This window comes from Zootermopsis nevadensis, unplaced genomic scaffold, assembly GCF_977971745.1.
Source record: "Zootermopsis nevadensis isolate Lab colony 2312 unplaced genomic scaffold, Znev_1.0 Znev_ptg000011l, whole genome shotgun sequence".
Lineage (NCBI taxonomy): Eukaryota > Metazoa > Arthropoda > Insecta > Blattodea > Termopsidae > Zootermopsis > Zootermopsis nevadensis.
In genome coordinates this window covers 7,858,990-7,882,748 of record NW_028259143.1, presented here as the reverse complement: position 1 = coordinate 7,882,748, position 23,759 = coordinate 7,858,990, and the positions used below count along the sequence as shown (strand labels likewise).

At 37.1% G+C, this 23,759-nt stretch overlaps 1 protein-coding gene across 15 annotated transcripts in view; it reads left to right on the top strand.

Moving 5' to 3' along the window:
- cpo (RNA-binding protein) overlaps nt 1-23,759 on the top strand; it is a 456,673-nt gene that overhangs the window by 75,849 nt on the left and 357,065 nt on the right. Inside the window, exon 1 of one of the 15 annotated variants that reach the window (XM_087347202.1) lies at nt 14,716-14,873. The exons of the other annotated variants lie outside the window; for them this stretch is intronic. The gene's annotated coding sequence lies outside the window, so the exon portion shown is untranslated. Of the gene's footprint in view, nt 1-14,715; nt 14,874-23,759 lie in introns of those variants that run through there. 15 annotated transcript variants of the gene reach the window in all.

The window sequence follows — 23,759 nt, the reverse complement described above, 5'->3', positions numbered from 1 at the left end:
ACATTTTTCACGTCACGAAGTGTGTTTTCGGATTGTAATCTCATTGTATCAAGTAATATTTTAAACGAGTGGAAAAATTACGATTTAAGAAGTTTTTTTAACACTAATTGCAATGACCGCATATGGACGTAGTGCAAGTCGTGAATATCTGTGTCCCGTGAAGTGAAGTTAGGGAGGGACGGGTGAGGGGAGGAGGGGTAAGCTGGCAACCCGTGACTCGCGATCGATATGTTGGTGTTTGGCCAACATGAAATATTCAAGTCTCCCACTGCCAGTGTGTGTGTGTTTGGAGTCTCGGTCATAGGTCGCCAGAAGGTCCCTACAAACGTTTGGTTCAGTATGATCCATAACCAATATCAAAGTGTCCATATTTCTGGTAACTTCCACTGGTCAGCGTTCCGGAGGCCCAGGGTCATATCTCGGCCCGGAGACCTTGAATCCTGATTTATTTCGCTGGTTTCACAACCTGATAAAATATTCTGTCTGTGTTATTCGTGATTTTCTTTGATCCCTCCAGCCAAATACAAGAATAATATCTTAAATCAGGCCATGGCCACTTCGCATCCTCTGCATTATCCTTCTAATCGTCCAATTATTCGTCGTTAAGCTGAACTATTAATAGTAAAGTTAAAAACCACAAAAATAAATTACTTAATTAATAATAGCGATAGGTTTTCTGTGATTATTTTCCAGACTGAGATAGAAGGATAATATTAAAATGGATCTTGAGGAAAATTTATTTGGTGGGTCTGGACTGCATTCAATGGGAGCAGGACAGGAACTGATGCTGTGCTTTTGTGAAAACGGTGATGAACCTTAGAGTTCCATAAAAGACGGGGAATTTTTCGAATTAGCTGAGCGACTATTTGCTTCTGAAGGACTCTACCTGTGCCTCGTGGAGTTAGTAATACTGCAAGCTCCCGTAATGATTATTAGGCAAACACAAATGAGAAATTGAAATGGATATCGAAGGAAAATGGCGTGAGAATGTGGATTGTATTGTACTGATTTCAGGATAGGATCCAACAGCGAGCTCTTTTTAACTCGGTAATGTACCTTCGGGTTTAATAATGATTGGACTTCCTTACCAGCTTAGCGACTCTTAGCTACTCAAGAAGGATATGCAAATGGTAACTCAAGGAATATGTGGAATGTAAAAGCAGTTGCTTTATGGACCTGTTTTGAGAAAAAATATATGGATTCGCGTATCATTTAGTTACAGCAGCTGTTACAAAATATAAAACCTCTACTCTCTCCTGTCATCTGATCTATGATATTTGTATGATAATACAACAGAATGATTTTTCTCCTCTACCGTGACGTCAGTCTGACTGGCTGATTTGTAGTGGTGCTGTGTCCCGATCGTAAGATCTCTGCATATTCAAAACGTAAATTGTCCTGCGTCTATACAATAAATCGTAATAAAATAGGCTCCTTTATATAACCTGAGCACGTGACGTCATGACGAAAATCCATTTATGTGGTAATTCGTGAATGTGACATGTTGTGTCCATATTACACTTTAAATGGAGGCCAGTTTCACTTGTAGCGTGTTTTGGTGTGAAATGAAATCCGCATATAGACTGTTCTTTGTATTCTATAAAACAATTACATTTACTGTGAAGACTCTTGTGTTTAATTTCGAATAAAATGTTAAACCACTATGTAGAAAGCAGAATAAATATAAGTCTTTATTTTAAAGAAAACGGATAATCACTCTGATTTAAGATTTTAAAAATTATTTAATGTTCTTAGCTGCAAATATCGTGAAATGTTTCATACATTAATATATTTTGCATTTGTTCATGTTCCCAGGAATTTTTGTGTTATTAATGTTCTAGCAGTATGTTAATCTCGTATATTTAATATTCTGTGATTTGTAATGGGCCTATAATGCATTATTTCTTAATTAAATTATTTACTTACTTCATATCATAATTTGCATTTTGGAACAGTAGACTTTTTGTTTGATATTTTCTTACATTTATATTAATCATCTTCCTCCTTACAAATACATGAGTGGTTTTTTCTTACTTCTAGACTTGCTTTTATTTATTTATTTATTCTTATAAGTTATTCAGATTGAACCAATAAGGTTGAATTAAAACAAATATCTAAATAGTTGTCATATGCAGGCTATCCAAGTTAATATGGTTTCAGCTGTCTGTTAAAAGGACACAGTTGAATTCCACCTCTAATTGTCGGCTATGCTTCAACTCGCACGTATAGAATTGGACATTTTAGTTTGTTCAAAAATAATCATTTAAAGTTGTGAAGTGCATACTGTTCTCGTTAACTGTTTTCGAAGTCTGGAGGAAGGTATAGGCAGCTGGTAACACGTTTTCTGTTTTAAGAAATTCAAATGAAGTTAAAAAACAATATATTGTTTTGAAAGTCAAAAGAGGAAATTCCTACTCGCGTCCGTTATTGTTGCATTGTCTCCAAACTCAGCACGCTCACGCAAAACTGGTTCTCGAATGGTTGGTTAAACAGTGAAAGAAATTATTTGCCTTTTGTCATTTGAAGTCGAAGTCAGGGGAACAAAAGACGAAGTTACCCGAGGATTAAATCGTACACAGGCCAATGATTAGATTATGTGCAAAGTGGAACACGATTGCATGGAAAAGCGAAGATTATATAACAGGAAGGGATGATGAAAGTGACAACATTTGGTTTAAAAATCGGAATGGATGAGACCACATAGAAACCTTTGTGTAGTTTGAAGGATAATATTAAAATTGATCTAGTAATGTATGAAGATATGGACTCGATTCTTGTAGCTCGAGATAGGATGTAGTGAGAGGTTTATGTGTGTGGAAATTAAAGTTAGATGTCGATAAAAGGGGGGAATTTATTGACCAGCTGAGCGTCATTAAGGACAACGTAATGGATTATGCCGTGCTTTAGTCTGCTGTTTCCGTTTATTGTAGCAAGTTCACAGGTTTTTAAGTACAGACTATCATTCAGTGTAAATATTCTGTTCATTTCTTTTATATCATAGTTAATTACTTTTGAGTGTTAATGGAATATTTGAGTGTATTGTCTTTTACATCGAGAAGGTGTATCTTCAGAAACTCCATTTTTAAATTCTGTATTTTACTCATAGTGTATCGTAATTAATGTTTACTTCCATCTTAAAAAAGGCATGGCTCTTGAAAATCATTTTTTACCCTATTAAAGGACATTATCACCTTATTAATTCAAGTTCATTCTTATTCTTATCCGTAATATGAATTTAATTTTTGTTTCCTTTAATTAATACAAAAACAATTTTAATCACGAATTTAATTGTTTTGTCATTTTTGAAATCATTACAGGTCCAAATCTTGGCCCGTTTCAGAGGAACATATTGCCTCCATCTTCAGGGTTTAATATATATCGTAAAAATTATTCTAAGTATTCTTCTGGACTTTGTCCAAGAAGCTTCCTCATTAAATTTCTGTATGCATTTTTTATGTACACTCTCAGTTAATTTTGTAACACAACGTTTAACGATGACGCTCTACGTCCAACCCTCTGTGGTGAAGAAGCACCCCTTGTCGCTCATCCGCTCATCATCCTCCATTCCAGAAAGTTATTGACATTAATTGCGCGTTTCGAAATCCTTTGGCACGTTTGCAAGTAGAAACATGATTTGTCTAGTTAAGTTATGTTGCCATTGTTAGTAAATCTGCCGTGAGAATTTGGGATGGTGCACGCTCTAAATGTCGTGTGCCACGGCGGAAGAAAGCATTTAGTTGGCTACCAGCAGCGGGCAGTAGACAAGCTTGGATCAAGGAGCGTGGCGACCACGGAGCGTAACATCCTACGTCTTCCTTGTGCAGTAAAGATTCACCAGCTATTCCAGCAACATTCCGTACGTTTCTGTTACGATTTTGAGGTTCAGACACGACGGCGGGCGAGCAATAGTAACGCGATTGTTATTATTTGATTATATAACGACGTTTCATCAGTTACTACGACATGTAGCGTCGAAATAATAATATGCTTTGTGAACGGAAACAAAAGGTGGATGTTGCCGCCTATTTTATTATTACGTCACTTCCTTGAAGTAACTGAGTAAAATCAAAATATAAAATAAACAAACAAACAAACTGTTAACACTATAAATGACACTAGTGCCAAACGCGTTTTGACCTCAAGAGGTTTTATATTCTGATACACTACACGGTATGCAAAGTTTTATGAGTAAAATCAAAATTAATCTTATGTTTTCTGGCCACATTGCAGACATTTAAACCTTGCCCACTCTCCATTCACGACAATCTTTCAAATTATTTTTATTCTGTATAACCTAGGGAGTTGTAACATTATCATTAAACCTCAAACGATAATTTTGAATGCAAATGAGATAAATTCTGAAGTTAATAAATTATTGAGGGTAATATTAAATAAATTTGAAAGTGTTTGTGTGCGGGACTGTAAGTTGGAATCATTTGGCTCAAGATTGGTGGTTGGCTCCTGTGAATCGATTTGAAACTTTTGTCTAACATTAAAAAAAGCTCTAACTAGCATTTGCCTGCTGGGGAATTCCCATCGTTTAAAAACCTCTCTTAGATGTCTTGTAGACTGCTTGAACTGGTGGTTCATACTGTTGCAAAGCTTTTACGTGCATTAGAGACCACGACACAGAAACACCGATGAGAATCTAATACACGATCCCAGTGTTCTAGCTTTCAAGATCCACACCTTAGACCCTTCGTAAGTTATACCTAGGCGTATTAATTTAAATTACTCGTTGTTTAATTCCTAATCAGCTAATCAGGCAGGAGTTTTCCAGCATCGACAGCAATTTTACTGGTTTACATTTCACTATCTCTCCCAGACATTACAGCCTCTTCGATATTTAATAAATTTAGTGAGTGTGTTTCATGCAGCCGGCTAGTTTACACAAAAGAATGGTAGGTGCGTGGTCTGGCGTAATTCCTGCTGTGCCGCTTGAGCAATGACGCGAGATGAAGCTGGTCCCTCAAGGGGCCTTTACCTCGCTCACACCCGAGAAATATCCATACGACGAACCACACATGAAACGAACGGCGTGCACCGGGCACACAGGTATTCGCGTCAGTCAACAAGTTTTTATCGAACTAACACACACTCACACACTCACGCCTTAGAGCCAACTCCCTCTTTGAGAAACTGATAGTTACTCATCTAGTCAAGATATTCCCTGCATTGACTTGCTCGAATTTATGAGTTACGTTAAAATTGTTGTTGTTGAGTTCAGCGACCTACCGGATTAAAATTTAGGTCCGAAGAAAGGACCTTCGTTTTGATAAAATCATGCTTGTCTAGCCTACTGTACGTCTTAATGCGAAACGGTAGACGAAGATAGCAAATATTGAAACCAGATATTAAGAGTAATTAATTCCATTGTGATTTAGATACCCTAATTTTATTACTGGAATCATAGTGTTATACAAAATGTCTCGTTTCATACTCAGATCCATAAATACACGTGCATATGCGCTTGTTCGTGTGTGTGTGTGTTAGGGGGGTTATATTTAATCTCCCTGAATAATGAATATTGCATATTGACATTTAAAACTCCATATACTTAATCAACTTACAGCCACTTTGTAATAATAATAATAATAATCTAAACATTATTAATGTAATGGAGATTAAAGTAAATATTAGGGTACTGATCAATAAGTTTCTGTTAATTTATTATTTGTGGGTTATTATCTCAGTTATGAACTGGCAAAAGCTCAGATTTTTCAATTTCGTTTTTATATAGATATTACTTTCCAGTTCGGTGCTCAAAATTACAAGTGAAAGATATATAATTATTAAGAATACGTGGATCAACATCTCAATTCAGCCATACACGTTTGTGTCCCAGCTCAAGAACAGAGACAGCTTTAACTTTTGCAGTTATTTATTCATTTAATAAATTATAAATATCGAGCGACAAAGGAAATGTCGCATTCCAGTTAAAATGAACACTCTGAGTTCTCATTGTTTCTTGCCGTTATATTTCCTTCTGTGCGCAGGAAAACCATTTCTCAAATTCACAAGATATATAGCAGAACGTCTCTGCAAGAAAGCACAGAAAATAAACATTGAACCTTATGTGAAGAACAGGAGAGCTATTTGATATCCTTGTCGTTCCCATTTTATTCTCAATTTTGAATGTGTCGAGCCTGGTTGTTGTGCAGGGCACGTCGTACTGCCCGCCCGGGACTCGAAGTGTCCCCATGTCGGTGTAATACCTTTATCGCAGTGGCGTGAGGTCATACAGAAATGTAAAACGCTGACTACTCGAAAGAGGCTGATGAATGTTCTTACTTTACTAAACGACGAGTAGGTTAGTGTAACATGTAGCACGCATGGGGTATGTGACAAATACGTACAAAATTGTTACTGGCAAGGCAAAGGGAAACTTTTCTGAAGACCCTGGCGTATGTGGGAGGATAATTCTAAAATGTTTATTAGAGAAATGGACTTTATAGGGATTGAATTACTCTGGCTCTGGATAGCGACCGGTGGTTAGCTTTTGGGTTCATAATAGGCGAAGAATTTTTTGTACTGTTAGATTTTCAAGAAGAGCTCTGCTCCATGAAGTTTGTTATACATGTAAGAGGCGGGGAATTTCTTGTCTAAGCGTCAATTAGCTTCACAAGATGGACTCTGCTACATGCAGTGAATTAGTTAGTTAGTTATGGTTACGTAGTAACAAGACTTGAGATGATGAAAACAGAGAAACGGATTAAAGTCTTTGTGTTGTATTATAAGGTTAAGTTATGCTTTATAGCTCCACGTTTTAGATATGTTTATGTCACTAGACGCAAACAATATTTCTTTTAATAAGATTTAAAATCTCATATTTTTTTCTCGGAAAACGGAAGGACATTTATGTCAATTTTATTTTCTGAAAAACATTCAAATCCAATTAATCGTGTCTTCTGTTTTATTAGCGAAATGGTTAGACGAATTTACAAACTTATTTAATCATGTGGATAAACTTTCTGATAAATCGCTTGCTTTTATTTGTTACTGACACAGCGTCACTTCACTGTTTGGGCGTGTCTTAAAAATCCCAGAATATCATACGTGTTAACATAAGGAGTTACCGAAACAGTAAGATGGCTCATAATCTGGATGTGATATGTACGTTATAATTTTTTTCTTGTTTTATTTCTTTACAACATAAAATCTTATTTCTTTCTGTACTAGCGTAGCTACCTTTCAGTACCAATATTTCTTGTTTATTTTTACCTGCCTCTAATTATCTCCTTCCTAATTCAGTTCGCTTTCTCAAAAGTATCATTCCTCCATCTACTATACGTCAATCTATCACTCGTGTGCTCGGCTTTAACCGTTAGTTCAGGTTGAAATATCAGATTTTATAAGATTCCTATGTCGTCTGAGAGTTGTATACTTAATTTCTTACAATTTAATTAACTACCTGAGAGAATGCTGTAAGTTTGGAAGCTTCAGTTACTCACACGAATTCCGAAGGCAATTTAAGCGCCCGGAATAAAAGCCGAGACATTTAATACATGTAGAAAGCTTGTGAGGGGGGGGGGGGGGAATTAACAAACTTATTTATATTGGCAGCCAAGCTGTTGGCTTTCTGATGCTCTCATGAACGAGATAACGCGACTCCAGTCTTGGTATTACTCAGTAAGTAGAAAGAATAAGGGCAGGAAATTTTGAAGGTCTTGACTTCATCTTTTATAAAGAAAGCCAGATAAAATTTATAGGTCACACAGTTTCTGAATACAGAATTTTGTTCGTGTTCAGAGTCTCAAGTTCTGATCCAGCGAAGAGAAGAACAAGAGTTTAGAAAATAAGAGCGTTTGTAACGCGGAACTGCTCACAGTTTGCTACAAGTTTGGGATACTTCGAAATGTAGACGGGATATAATAGTATTATAGAAGAAAAATTAGATATTCACATAAAAGTTTAATGTCGAAGAAGAAATATGGAGATAATTTGCTCTACTAAATAAACTTCCACTTTTATATACTCCAAGGAGCAGCGTTCTTCTTGATAAATTAGTAGTTGAAGGTGGCTGTCTTCTGGGATGTTGCATCATGCAGTATGGTAGAAGTATACAGATGCTTCAGAGATATATGGTACCTCCATCATCAGGGCGATGTTCGCCCTGATGATGGAGGCAGCTAGGACCACTGAAACGTCTGTAAACTTCTGCCAGACTAGACGGTGCAACAACCCAGAAGACAGCCTTCTTCCTCTAGTGCCTTGCAGTTCGGAGTGGATGAGCACACGCCACTGAGTGGCACGGAAGCGTGATTCCAAAAATGGGATGTAGTTCTAGGAAGGCACAGACAACCCCCCCCCCCCCCCCCCCCCATCATGTGTAGTTCAAGTGGCTTTACATGTTACAGAATTCAGCAGCCTACTGCCTCAAGACCAATGGGCCTGCACGTGCTATGACCTACTTCACGAAAAATAACGACTGTCAATAAGTTGCAGACATTTCATTTTGTAATGGCGCCTCTTATAGCTCAGATATTGACTTCCGAGTGCGGTGGTAATAAGCACGAGCACTTATAGTCTACAAAACCAAAATATTGTTTTTAGTTGTTGCTGCAATAAGAAGCAAACTTGGAATTGGCAATATGATTTAGAATAAAGTAACCCTTTTATGCTTTTCTCATGCTACATGGATTGTTAAAATTTTATACAAAATATATAAAAGCATATTTAAAAATCTCAAAATTTCCATGAAACTGGAATTATAAGTAATATTCTGGAAAAGTAATTTAGCTCAGAAAGACAAATGCTACAAACATTAGTTCTTTAAACCATTCTTCATGAAAGTGAAATTTGAACACTGAGACAGTGTGAAGGAAGTAGGAAAAAAAAATTCGTAAAAGGCAGGGCATTTGTTGACAGTCTGAGCGACTGTCAGTTTCTGAAGGAAGACTGCTCTGCGAAGTTTCTCCCTGGTGGTCTGTTAGCGGTGACGTACAAGTTGGGGGTACGGAAGTGTACACCAAACATTGCCACCATTTATTTAAATGTTAAGTAGTATAATAGTCACTTGTTTCTTTCTTAAAAAGTTTACGATGGGTTCATGTCTGGAAAGTGGGCCGTATCGTAAGAGTTTCCTATACTCGAAACTATCTTCACTTCCTCCCTTGGGTCGCTTCTTCTTTCATTTCGTGCGTGTTTATCCCCTATTTTCTTACTTCCCTCGGTAACCCTTCCTTCTTTTTTCTCCATCGTGCTAACTATTTCTCCAAGGTATAGTAAATACACAGGCAGTTTGTATTTGCAGAGTTGAATATTTTATATACAGCAAAGCGAAGAATAATACTCTTCAAAGTCTAAGTGGTCTGGCCAGAAACACAAAAGGCTCACCCAGCCTTTCTGTGAATGGACTGAACAACAAGGCATGTTTTATGAAACCTTTAATATCTGGTAGTTTTATATTCGGAAATGTTATAAATACTGTCAGAAACGTTTTCTAAGTACATGCCCCGCGTTCATAAAGATAATGGCCAACAACAACCGAATGTTGCAGTTACTAATTTCTTGAAAGCAGAACTTAAATTCTTAACATTGTTAATACCAAAGACCACTTGTAGTAGGTTCTTACATTCCACGACACTTACTTTCTTTACCATTTCTCATCTAGTTCCAATTCTTTTTCTCTTTTCAATTATCTTTCTTGTGTCCTACAAGAGCTTGCTTCTTCCATGGCAATAGCTTGTGTTTTACTGTAAAGCTACTAATGCCAGAACCGTATTAATTATTGTCCTTCACTCATCACGCCGTACTTTCGATTAGTATTAATAATCTAATGGCTGGAGTCTTCTGGTCTAGACTTTCTGTCGTCCGGGCTAAAGACACGGGGAAAGCAGGATATTAATAAAGTTTATAAACTTTTAAAAATTAGAACAACCCTGCCGAATAAATATAACTAGCTGATAGGAAACTGGAAGCCTCCGAGTTCAACTTGAACACTCTTCCATCTTCCTGCACGTTTTTGTCGATATTCGTGAATGTTTAATGCTCCGTCCAGTGTGTGCATGTCAGGTAGCTCTGTGCCCATTTCAGACAAGATGGGTATAAGTACTGAAGAAACATTTTTCAGAAGAGCAGTTTGAAAGTCTATACGTTACTTCAGTGTATCTTATATAATTAAATTCGAGAATGTGCTGGAAATATATAATTATATAAAGTTAGGCCTACTAGAACATAAGTAAACAATATACGAGTAAAATAAAAAATGTGGACATATATTGTTAAAACTAAATTGTAATTTACCCATTAGTTTGTACGACTGCGAAAACTGACCTGTCACCACAAAAACAGAAAAAAACTGAGAGTTTATGAGAAACTGATGTAGAGAATGTTTGGACCCCATAGAGGAATAGCAGTTGGATTATATATGGCGGCTCTTCATAATTCGTTAGCGTAATATTCACCAAATACTAGGATTAATAGACCAAAGCATATCAGGGAGGGCAACATTAAAAATGGCTCTTGAAAAAAATCCTATGAGAATATGGGGTCAAATGAGAGGCTGCAATGAACAAGTCAACGAACCGTTAGTTTGCGTCTATTTTAACATAAAGTCTTTTAAATAACACTGGGAATTAGTAATCTTGTAATCTGCCGTTTTTGAATGATTTCGTTGGGCCTCTCAGCCGTTTGTAAAGTTTTTGTTACTTATATCATGAATTTATTATATCTCTCTCTCTTGGCATTTGATATTCTACAAAGAACCGCGAAATCTACGCTTCACAATTTTTGAACTCTACCTTTTATGATTTAGAAACTTCCTATGTATTCGTTGTTTTTTCTCTGTTATGTTGAACCAGATTCCATTTAAGCTCCGAGAGTTCTATGTTCTCCTCTTACACGTAAACTGCACAAGATGTTTTCTAAAATACTTACCACTTTATCTCGGCCTCACGCCAATAATATGGATGAGAGGTAGAATATCAAGCTACTTATGTGTCATATGTACTGGTATGTAGTCATATTGTCTTGCAATATAAAAGTTGTCTTCCTTAGGGTGTCAAAGTGACAAATAACTGCTATGGCGAAGCTCCATCGGGACGTGTTCTTGTGGGATAGCTTACTGCCTTAGAAATATCTTCAGTACAAAACTGAAACTTACGTTTCAATGAGAAATTTTTGTGGATGTATCATAGTTTTATTTCAGGAGTAAACTGACCACTGAAATTTAAGGGGAATAGTGAAAAAATGTTAGAGTAACATTTAGTTTTACTTTATCATTAATTTTTTTTAAACCTGAATAATGAGCTCGAGTCAACAAACTTTATTTTACTCCTACAGATATCCGCGATTCAAATACACAGCTACGTCTTCAGTATCTAAACAAATTGACAATAGAGAAAGTTTTGTAACATGTTATGTTTTCAGACATTTTGATCTGTAAAAAAAATAATCTGATATTGCACAACTGTTTTTGTAAAATGTTATATGTTAGTGCTTCCTGACAAGACTACAGGACATGAAAATTATGTAAGGGTAGTCCAGTTGGTTTTAAATCCTTTGAAAAAGATTAGCTCTTTGGAAACGACGATAACACGTAAAAACTGCGTCGGTAAAGAAATTTAGAGAACGTTAAATGTGACGAATGTCTGTTATTGTAGAATATTTGGTATTCCCGAATGTTATTTAAAGAGTTAACAATTTACGTACACAAAACTGTAATTTGACCTCTTCTCTTTAAGGACTCTGCTCGACGGATTTAGTGTAGTGGGCTGTATTTGACACGGCTCGATACAAAATAGTTGTAATTTTAAACAAGACACAGACGGACCGGATAGTCCTATAGAAAAGTATATAGGATCTACAAAGTTTCCTGAATCCTTGAGCGATTAGCGAAACAGCTGACAAGCTGTTGTTCTCTAAACCCCAAGTGAAACTTGCCTACTACTTGAAGCAGGCCTGTGTTACAGCTTGGGGCTTAGATTTAGAAGCTTAAACACTTACTGTTCATCAGACCGAAGGACTTTCACAGTGTTGCAATCCTTCCTTATGATTTGCTGTGAAGTTACATGAATGTGCGTGTTTTAAGAGGAACCTCAGCTTGGCTTGCCGGAAGTAACCCGAATATTACAGAACTACTTTACCATTATAGTCGTAGGCCATTCCAAAATTGGTTCTTGTCCGCACTGTCTGGCAAGTGGTCTTTGTGGGACCTCTAAATATGAAGGGCAGCTGTCAACATATTTGATAACCAGTCGCGGACATCAGACGAGAAGTGGAATGTTACAAAATGTTATAAATGGCCACTGTTTTCATTCGACGCTATATAATGTGAGGTAACTACGTTGTTAAGTATGCTATAGATAAATACATACCACAGAATTCTGTTTGCAAATAAATTAAAAGGAATTCACTTGTCATTATTTGTGTATGTAATCACAGTTATGCCTGTCATTATATAATAATAATAATTCTTTTAATGTTCGTCTCATCAATACCCAATTGCATTTCGCGATCACGAAAATAAAATAATAGAAAAATAACACGTTCTTTCATTTCCAAGAATAATTTCTTTATAGTTGGATGCGTCACTTTCCCTCAGTTTCTAACCGGATTGTTTGACGAATATAAACCGTTCCACAGTGAAAAAGTGGCCTATGTACACTGTTGTTCTGCGTTGTTCATGACCATACTTTTGTGTAAATTGAATGTTGGATAAATGAACTGTGGAATTGGAGACTTTAATCACGTTTGGTCACTGACGGTGGTGAAAATTGTGTTCCTTTTCCAGTTTTGATACAGATGCAATTACCTACTCGTTTAGATAAGCGTTTGATTAACAACTACATTAAGCAGTCTGTTAGGTCCGTCTGTCCGAGGTTTAGGTTTCGAAATATCTTTCTTTTTAAGGTACAAGGTTGTTAGCCTTGCGACCAACCCACAACCTGGAGGACCAGGGTACCTGTCTTAGTCTGACCTCTCCCCCTCGACCAATCTGGCTAGGGAGGCCCTACCAGTAGCTCTTGGGGTCACTGAGGTACTCAAGCCCCACCACCACCACAAGGTGCAGGTACCATTAAGTGGGGACAAAACTAGTACTCCTTAGGCAAAATATTGTCTCCGTTACATAATATAATACTTTGGCAAACCGCTTCAAACTCTTTCAGTTTATTTCAATAAATTCCGCGAAACACAGCCCACCTTCAGGAGCTCAAAGTACCCTTAGGTAGTCAAGAAATGCTCCGCCTTGTATGAAATTCTAAGGTTCATTACCATGTTCACAAAAGCCCTGGTCCCTGTCCTGAGTTATATAAATCCATTCCGCAAACTCCCACCCTATTTTATTATATTAAATATCTTCCATTTCGTTTTCAAATCAAAATTCTATGCGCATTTCTCATCTGTCCCATGCACACTACACGTCCAGCTCATTGCCAACGGTCCTGTCGCTTAATCCTTTTTCGATTCAAATATTCATGTCCTTGTTTTTGTCCATCGAACCTCCATCAACGTTTTCCGAGACGGGTAGATGGGCAGAACATAATTTCTCTGCTGTATGTAACATTTCAGGTACTCAGGGCGGCGAGTACGATGATGGCTGTCTTCTGGGTTGTTGCATCGTGTTGTCTGGTAGAATTCTGTCGGCGTTTCAGAGATTCTTAACGCCTCTGTCATCGTCCTAATTATGGCAGCAAGTAACTCTGAAACGTCAGGAAATTTCTACTAGACTACACCTCTCAATAACCCAGAAGAAAACAAATTTCTCTTCTGTATGTGTATTCGTGCATATTTCTGTTATGTTCTGCAATGAACTCATTATGTTGTTTATTAAATGTTCGCCTGTTCGATATTCACCAGGCGGCTTCCATACTTCACTTTCACTAATTCCACACACCATCTCCCCCCCCCCCTCCAACCCACCTCAGACCCTACCTCTCCTAGTGCTTCGTCTTCCTAGGAGTATATATGTAGCCATGTACAAAATTTGTTATTTTTGTATTTATGCAAAAAAGAAGGCCTTAATATATCGCCTGACTCCGAAATTTATTTGCGACTGCTTACGTCCAAATGCACACCACGCCATTAGACTGTTCTATCAGGACTTAACAAAAGAAAGGGAGGAGTATCCTGTTGTAGAAATATTGGTGTTCCAGGGGTGTACAAGCAGCCACTGAAACACATCCAGAAGCCATAAGTAGTCCATACCGTAACTGATACATCAGACCGCCAGGCCACACAGATAAATCCCTGTATTTCAACACACAGTTCTATTCGGAAGAGGTATCGATGTTGTTTTTAACTCAGCATTGAAGATGGCAACATTATGTTTCTCCGAAACGTTTGTACCTACCCACTAGTCCATACGGCGTCACAACCCAGAACAACAACACCTAAATTGTTACCGACATGAGAATCTAACATCTCGCAAGGATGTAATGTTTAATGCGTTCTTAACGTAGGAAATTATAGATAAGTGTTCTGCTTCACGCTTCGACACTCTTAACCCCGAGGAGAAGGAACCGGTGACCATCGGATAGGAGGCTGAGTGGAATGTGTAACCAGAATGTCATGTTATTAATATACAGAGCGAAGCCAGGACTTAGTTGTCATGGTCCCTATCTGGGAACGGTATATTTTACCATGGCGTACTTATGATTAGTGAACAGAGAAATATAATGATGAAAATGAAAACTGTGTGGTGTAATGTAAGTTGGTATCCTAGCAGTGGCTTGGAGGGGATGAGAGAAAGTACCGAAAACTTCAGTTATGATAGACAGTCTCCTGGATGAGCTTTACACCCTGCATCTTCTGAATACAGGGCACGAGTTTAACCGCTGAACTAGAACTTGCCTTTCCCCGGGTTGAAGATTTTTGCAATAGTACGTTATGCAGCAAGCAGGAAAGTTTGTTATTCATCACATTACATAATGGTGAGTGTAAAATCACGTGAAGTTCTGTCTGTTATCTATATTTTGTCGACTTCATCATCATTTTCCTTAGTGTTATGCGTTTCAAATTACGTCTATACTTTCTTGGAAATCTATTTGACTGTCAAGTAAGGTCAAATTGTGATTGTGTCGTAGGCATGCGCGTGGTTAGGTGCCTTTATGAAAAGTCTCTTTTTCAACTTTACTGTGATAATTAGAGCCCAGAATAATATTAATAGTCATTACATTATTTACAAATACTTGGCATTGTAGTAAATTTGAAACAATAACAAGAATTGGTAGTTTAATCTCTTCAGATTTTCGGCTTACGACTGAACATTATTTTAATAGTTACTGAAACAAAATATTTTAGATTTCAGTTCCTGATGAGAAGCTAAATGGTTCCAAATCGTAACCAAAAACCATTTTCTTGTCTATGCTGCCCGCAATAAATCAGAAAGTCTGAAATCGAGAGGCTATTTAGGGGTCGTGAGCTTAATTAGGAAGGGAATTTAAAAGTGTATGTGGTGAGCAGGTGTGGATTGGATTCAGCTGGCTCAGAGCAGAATACAGTGTCAGGCTATTGTGAATACGGTGGGAGTGATTTTAATAAAACGCATATTATTTCTTTGTCTTCTGAGCTACCGCCAGCATCTCAAGAAGGATTGCGTTCCTTGGAGTTAGGTAATTAGGACCTTAGTCTCCTCTGTACATGTTAAAATGCGTTGTTATAAAGTAACTTCCAAGTTAGGGTCATTCAGGTGTCACGTGAACCATTTAATAAGAGCTAGACGCTTTGCTGACGGTGTCACTGAACAGTGTCTCAACATAAGACGGATGAGTTTTGTTTCGAACGACTAATCCCACGTATTTATGAAGTGAGTGAAGAAACTTAAAACATTTTCGTGGGGGTAATTATCTCGGGATATGATCCTTCACTGTTTTGATGACGAGCCAGAAGCTTAACCACGTGACTAAATCCATCTACGCGGGAGAGATTGTGATGTAAATAAGAAGGAAAGTAATTGTGATCGTGGTGGAGGAATTGTGGCGGCAAGGGTTGAAAAGAAAAAGGTTTTTGTGGTTGGGAGATGGTTGTGGTAGCGGGAGTAATAGTTGTAACAGGAAATTTGGCTGTTGGGGGAGTCAGTAGTTGTGAAGAGGTATTATTTTTGATGATGGGATTATTTTAGGGATGATAATGTTCCTGGTTGTGGCGATGGAATATTTTAAATAGTATTTTACGCATAATATTTAAGTGCCTTATGGAAACCCCCTGCTCTGATTGCACTAGCCTTTTCCATAATTTCCCCTCATGCCCAGCTGCCTTGCTGTAATTATAAAGCTGCCGTATGTAAATGTTACGAACAATTACAACTGTGTTTTAAAATTCCATTTTCTATGTTCCCTGCCGTGTTGTGGTATGACCTTGTATTAAGATATCCCCTACATGAAATGTACGAGAATAGTAAAAGTGTGGTAACTGAAAATGTTAGCTTTTACTGTAACAATTCCAAGTAGCACAGTCCTCTTTGAGAACCTGACAGTAGCTCAGCAGGTGGAAAAACCCGCCAAATTTGGTGGAAGACTATTATTCAGTAACACGCTTACATTTGAGTGCCGGTGAATAGTGTTTTCAGGAAGAAAAAATGCATTTACTTTAATAATATATCGAATTGTCGTCTCGGGCCAAGTCTGCGTAAGATACATAATTAAATTAATTTTATACAGTAGATGTAATCGAACTTCCAGTGATTCTCGAGATAAAACTTGTGGACGAATAATTACATTCGTCCTGTTTATGAATATCGAACAAATAAAAACGCTTAATAAATTGTGGATAAAATATCTGAAGCTAATGTGACTGGCGTATAGGAAGGAAATGGTTCTTTGTAACGATTGTAAAAAATCGTCTTCTGAAGCAGTTTTTTCTCTCATTTCTATCATCTGACATAATGGTGTGGTGTTCAGTTCGAATTAACAAAGGAAATTCTGTGTCTGAAGATTTCTGTCTTCTGGGTTGTTGCCCCGTGTAGTCTGGTAGAAGTTTACCGACGTTTCAGAGGTGATTGCTGTAGACTGGTTTCATGTGGCCCAGGATAGGGATCGATTTCAGGGCCTTATAACTTCGAGTTCCATGGAACGCAGTGATATCTTGACCATCCAAGTGAGCTTCTCAAGAAGGGTGACGTTCCGTTTAGTTAATTTAGTTGGTATGATACAGTTCTATAATACACTTTTGCATGTAAACATTCCTTCCCATCGCGCCGGTCCGTTCCTAATGAGCTTTCTTCACGAGTCAATTCCATCCTACTTTACGGAACTAGCTGAGCGTAGTGTAACATGACATAACTGGGCAGAGAGAGACAGAAACTTGATGGTTTGCTGAATATTTTACAAGTCGCTATTCTTCCTTACAGATGTGTCGGTTTGCAGAATTTTGGTCCATGTAGATTCTAGAGCAGGGATTCTCAACGTTTTCCAAAGAGACGGACGAAGTCAATCTGTCTTATAAAGCAGGGAAACAAGGTCAACTCAACGCTCAATATGACATTTTTAAAGACCATTTATTTATGATATATTTTACGCTGCTTTGCTATTGTTTTTGTAAGATTTTATTTCTATTGTCCGCATTCATCCCTATAATTGTTTATTATTAAGACGCATTCTCCTTATTCATTTGATGTTCTTCGTTAAGCTGTAATGTAATGCTGATCACAGTGATAGGCAACTGCCATACGCTGACATTTACAAAACTTAATCTGATGTCAGGGAACAATTTTTTTTCATAGGAAAAATGTTGGAAGGCCACACAAAGCATATGAGACAGCAGAGTAATGCTCGCAGACCGCAGGTTCATAACAGCTGTTCCACAGGTACCACGTGTACTGTTACTGCACACAACCTCAGACTGCCTTCCTCCTGCAATAGCAAAATAATGAAGGACGTAAAATCTAAGCCCTTGGCTGATTAAGCTACATGATTTAACATCTAAATCTGAGCCGCGCTGAGTGACCTTCAAAAGAATTTGACTCACCGGAAAACAAAAAAGCATCGTTTGAAAATTCTGAAAGTTTACGTCAATTGTCTTACATAGAAAAATTTAATTTGCTTAAAGTCTTCCTTAAGTAAGATAGATCAAATATGGCATGTTATAAGGCGTCTTAGGTTTTTGGCATCATACTGTGCTCATAAGCACAGGGTCATAGGATCGAATGCTGGCTGATGAAGTCTTTTATTTTTCCTTCATACATCCGCCATATTGTTATCTTACATTATATAAAGAATTATTTTGAGTGTTCTATATCTCCCGAAAATCCGTAACCATATATCACAGTACTTCGCTATTGTAAGCGGTACTAGTGTCGACTCTACCTCAGAAGTTTGGTCGTCCGCCATATTGGTATTACCGATTCCAGAAAATTGAAAAGATTGATTTTAGGGTAGTCCCAGTTGCACAACGGTTATACCAGATTTAATACAAATCTGTCTCAACATCTATCGAGCTAAATCTTACAGATAAGCAGGAATGACCACTCCATTTGTTCGTATATTTCAAGCAAATCTTACATAATAAATAATAATCTTTTATGGAATAAATTTATTGTTTTATGCTATCGTTTGATATACAAATGCCTTTTTTGTTTGCATACAGTTTTTATTTTTAAATAATAAAGATCACAGTAACAACTTTTACCATTAGAAATACCTGTTCAGGAATGTTACATTTTAAAGTCTTCTATTCAGCCCTACGCTTTTTTCGGGATTAAATGGAACGCACCTGCTGTGTAATACAACCTATTTTAATGTGAAAAATGAGTTAACTTTGTCACTCTGTACAGCTGTCGCTCTGATAATCATTTGAAACATTTTAAAATTACAGAAGCCTATTCCTCGAAAAACTGAAGGTAATTAGTATGATATATTCAACCATGGCCACTACCATCATAAACAACGAAAATTATACGGGTTGCAAGTTTCAGCTGCTGTTCTGTCATTATGTTGTAGGACTAAACACCACTCGTTATACAACTGACAAATTTCACTTGGCGTTTCTTTTACATCGCACGTAATTCTTATACAAGTGGCGTTTGGATCTTTCGCATGTTGCACTGAATTTTCAGACAAATCAAAAATTTTAAACTTGTGTACGTGTATAAATGTATTTACGCTCAAGCCATATTTGATATATCATAAGATGTGTTGGTACGATATTATTTATTTATTCTATTACAACTTTTATGGGATGAGAATAACTCCATAACACCTTCTGTTTTACACTTTTCTAATATTCATTCCGCTTTTAATTTATTTTTGTAACATTTTGTATATATTACAATTAACAGAAAATTTAACAGGTAAATTACATTTTAGGAAAGTAACAAACGATAGAAGTGACTTGCGTTCTTCTTGAGACACTGACAATGGCTGAGCTAAGAAATTTCTAGCATTTTATCGAACCCGAAGGCTATTTAAAGTGTTGACTGCAGACTCCTCTGTGTCAGTTGAATTTATTTCGCACCCTTAGAGCCTGTTTTATTAAGATCTGTCTCATTAACACGTTCACATGAAGATTGACTGTCTTGTGGGTGAACTTCTGTCGAAATACACGGATCAAAAATCTAAAATGAAGGACCAGGACATTTTAACATTTTATCTTTTTGTTGAGACCATGTATTGTAAACAAATAAAAAATAACAACAGAGACTCGAGAAGGTTGAGATGATATCTGTAATCCACAGTTCCTGTTTCTTTATTTATTGACATCCATAACATAACATCTCACTGTCGATTGTATTGGCCATACAAATGCTGAAGAAACTTTGAGAATTGTCGCAAACAAATTTTAGTTCCATTTGCATTTATGATTCACATTATATCCGAAACGAAATATAATTTTCTTTTCACACTCATATCTAGAGCTGCAATAAATTTAGGGCGTCTTACTGGTTATTTCTTAATTGCCGGGAGATCTGTCTGGTATTTATTTTAAAGGGGAGAATTGTCAAACATAGACAAAGGTTTGATATCCCACCACTCAAATGTAAGACGCAGGGTGCACTTTTATAGAAACTTATAAAAACTATGTAATATATAAAGTCAGACAGATCTTAGATACCTTAATTTCCGAACTGTTTGTTTATGTAGACTTATGAACATCAAGATATTAATTATCACACGTAATAGCCATGTATGATGATTCATGCCAAATTTCTTTCAAACTGAACCTGCGTTCCAAAACCCTCCTCCACGTCTCTCTGTATCTTTTACGTCACGGCATCCCCAGCTTATACTAGGAGCACTTGAAAGTGTTTCCTGGCCTTTCTGAATAACTTGCTACTTCCCTCATCAATCTGCTAATGCAGAAAAGAGGAAGATTCTTCAAAGAGGAAAGGAAATTTATCTCTTATGTGTCAGGTCATAAGCTACACAGTAGCACATGACATACGTTTCATAATATTGAAAGAGAGGAAATTTTAGGGCACTCGCTGGGTGGGGTCACGAGTTAAAGTCCTAAAGTAGGATATGATGAATATTTGTCCACGTTCTTTACTGCCCTGTGTTGTTCTTGTGACGATAGCCAGTGGAAAAATCCCTTCGTCGTATATAGAAATCAATTATGTACATGCAAGTAGAAGGATATCGCAGTCGAAGTAGGACACTGTTTGAATTTTAAAGACATAAAAGGACTCTACTTAAGTAAGATTTGAGGTTTTCACAGCGGTGAGTATAAAGATATCTGTCTTCTGGGTTGTTGCGCTGTGTAGTCTGGTCGATGTTTACCAACGTTTCAGAGGTCATACTGCCTCCGTCATCAGGGTGATGAATCGCAGTATGACCTCTGAAACATTGGTAAACATCGACCAGACTACACAGCGCAACAACCCAGAAGACAGAAATCGTCGACTCTACTTAACTTCGGATATGCTACGACCGTCATCGCGTCATTCCACTGACTTATCTGTTATTGACGTCAAATCCCGTTTTATATTGATACTGAAAAATAGAAGTCGTAGGAAAAGTGGTCAGAACTGGATGTATGAAGCGTAATTCTGTTTGCTTTGTCGCTCACATCAGCATTAGAATTATCCACGAGCACGTACAGGTAAAGCTGTTAGTGGGCGGTATTCGGCTGATACATGACTCACATTTTGTGTCAAACAGAAGAAAACTGCCATACCCAGGCTGTACAATCGCTTTGTTTTACATAAAATGTGGTTGTTTGTATTCTGAATCATGTAGGCGTGCTTCACTTTCTATGTCAGGGGTGGACACAATTATAATGATCCAGTTTTGGTGTGGTTGCTGTGATTAACTACGACCATTTCACTTCCTAGTGAACATCAGAATTTAACCAACAAATTTCAATATATTTCGTTACAGCTCAATCAGAAATGGTCTGCTGTTTCGTACTTTACTTTTCTGCATTATTATTATCATCAATAAAATAACTTTTTTAATCTAACTTATAGTTTTCTATTCATTTATAGGATAGTTAAATATCATCCTCAAAGGTAACTGTACACATCCTCTAGACAAGAAAAATTTAAGAACAAGAAAAAATAACTTTGTTACGTGTTGGTATGAGTCTGCAGATTAAAGTGGGACGATCCCATTTTAACAAATATTATGCATTAACTTGAATCTACATTTAAACTTGTGCTTGACAATTCCACAAAAAACCAGAGTTTTGTATAGCAGTGTTTCTTAACATTTCTGGCACCTTAAACACTTCACCCAAAATTATCTCACACATTTTGATTAAATAAAATGTATACAAACTTATATACAGATAGAAGAAACAGTTTTTTCTAAATGTAAATGGATGCAGGTAGGCTTTGTCAATACATTATCTTAATATATTTAGTTACTTCCGAAAGAATGCGATGAAATATTTAAATATTCCTTCATCAATGAGTCTACGCGTCCATTCAGCATTCTCTTAATTTCACAGTCAAACGTGATCACTCGCCACAGCGTCACATGTAAGAAGCTCCGATTGGAACACACAAAACCCATTTCCTTATAGCCTAATTTTTATAGTCCCACAGATCTTGTGTTCCTTAGCGTTTTGTAATATTTGTTAGAAACACAGAAGCCTAGTCGACCAGACAAAGTTTAAATGGCTGCTATCAGTCCTACATGTCTAACCGAATGACGTATGTAAACAGTCATATACTTTTACAGTGTGACTTATATATGCTCTAATGGCGCCCGGAAGCGTAGATCTGTCTGATTGTAACTTCCGTTGTTCCGATTGCAACGCTGAGATCATACTCGCTTTTCTTTTGTCCCTCGCTGCTCAATTAGAACCAGTATAATGAATAATGCACACTCATAATCTGATGGTACGTGATTTGTATTTTAAATCTGCTTTCCTCTATTGTGTTAATCAGGGTTATGAGACCACCATGTTTGAATTAGTTGAACGATTCTTGTTAAACTTGGTGTGAACGTTATGCCATTGGAGACCAATCAAACCTCATATACTTCAACTTCCTACAGTCGGTGATGACAGTACGGCGGACGACCGAATTTGTAAGGTGGGCGAGACACTAGCGCCTATCTAAAGATATTTTTATGTCAAAGTTCATTTGACCTTTAAAAGTGGTTCTTAGAATCAAATGAAACGTAGGATAGTCCCGTACTTTATTAAGAAATGTCATATAGACCTGTAATATATCAGCAAAATATGTCGTAGGAGTGAAGAGGTATTTTATAATTAAATTGTATTTGCTTTCTTTATCACACCCATTAATATAAACAGAAACAAATATCATAACTGCCAGCCAATGTTTCTTGTAAATTTATCATACCGAATATAGGACAGTTCTGACCAACTACACACAACAATATTCTCAATTAGCAACACCAATAAACCATTCATGATGTATACCCAAAGAATTGCCTAGAACTGCAATATTGGTGATATTACTTGTGAATATTGCATGCAAATGTTAAAAATTGTCCTTTTTCGTATCTGTTACATAACAGATAAAAGTTTATTACATGCATAAGCTTTGGATGAGAAAAGAACAATTAGTTTTGTAGCTCAGCCATTTTACAAAATATATTAATAATACAGGTTATTCGTGTTGTGCGTCTTGGCTTAAGTCAAAGATATTTTTGGTAATATTTAAATATTTAGACCTAACTTTAAATAAAATAAAGCCCATAACAAATATTAAATAGTTAATGCTGTTTAAGGAATTAATAATTGTTTACTCTGAAATTCACATAAAACCGAGAAGAACAGTTTATGGGCAAAATACAGAATTACTGATTTTTAAAACAAGACTGAAACTATTCTATAAAGGATTAATGCTCTCATGGGAAAACACGCGACTAATTGTATTGACATCAAATAATAAGCGAATATGAAACCCGTTGAACCGAACAATTAATGATTTGAAATTCAAGCTGTATTTATTGTGAAAGAACAAAATGTTTTTGGTTGGTGGGCATAAAAAGTACTTGTAACGGGGTGGACTTGTGTAGCAGAATGAGGGTGAGAGGGGGTGGCACTTAACAATAACACATTATAGTACTGATAACCTACTGTGGGTGGGCATTACATAACCAAGACATGATCGGTAGCTACTATGCTGGGTAGTTGTGTGGTGTACACGTAATGTTATCACCAACAAGGTGGAAAAGGAAGGGGGTGGGTTTTGCTTCCCCTGTACTTCCCCCCAGGCCACCAGTCGTCCCCCCGTCAATCAATGTCCGTTTCCCCTATTTTTCCTTGTTCGCTCTTGAACCCCTCCATTCCTTTTGTTCCAGGTACAGTGGCAAAGCAAGACTGGTCTACAGCAAATTCCTTGCTGCGTGGTAACAAAAGGAATGCTGTGGTCGAGTGAGTCACGTTTTGAAATCTTGGCCCTAAGA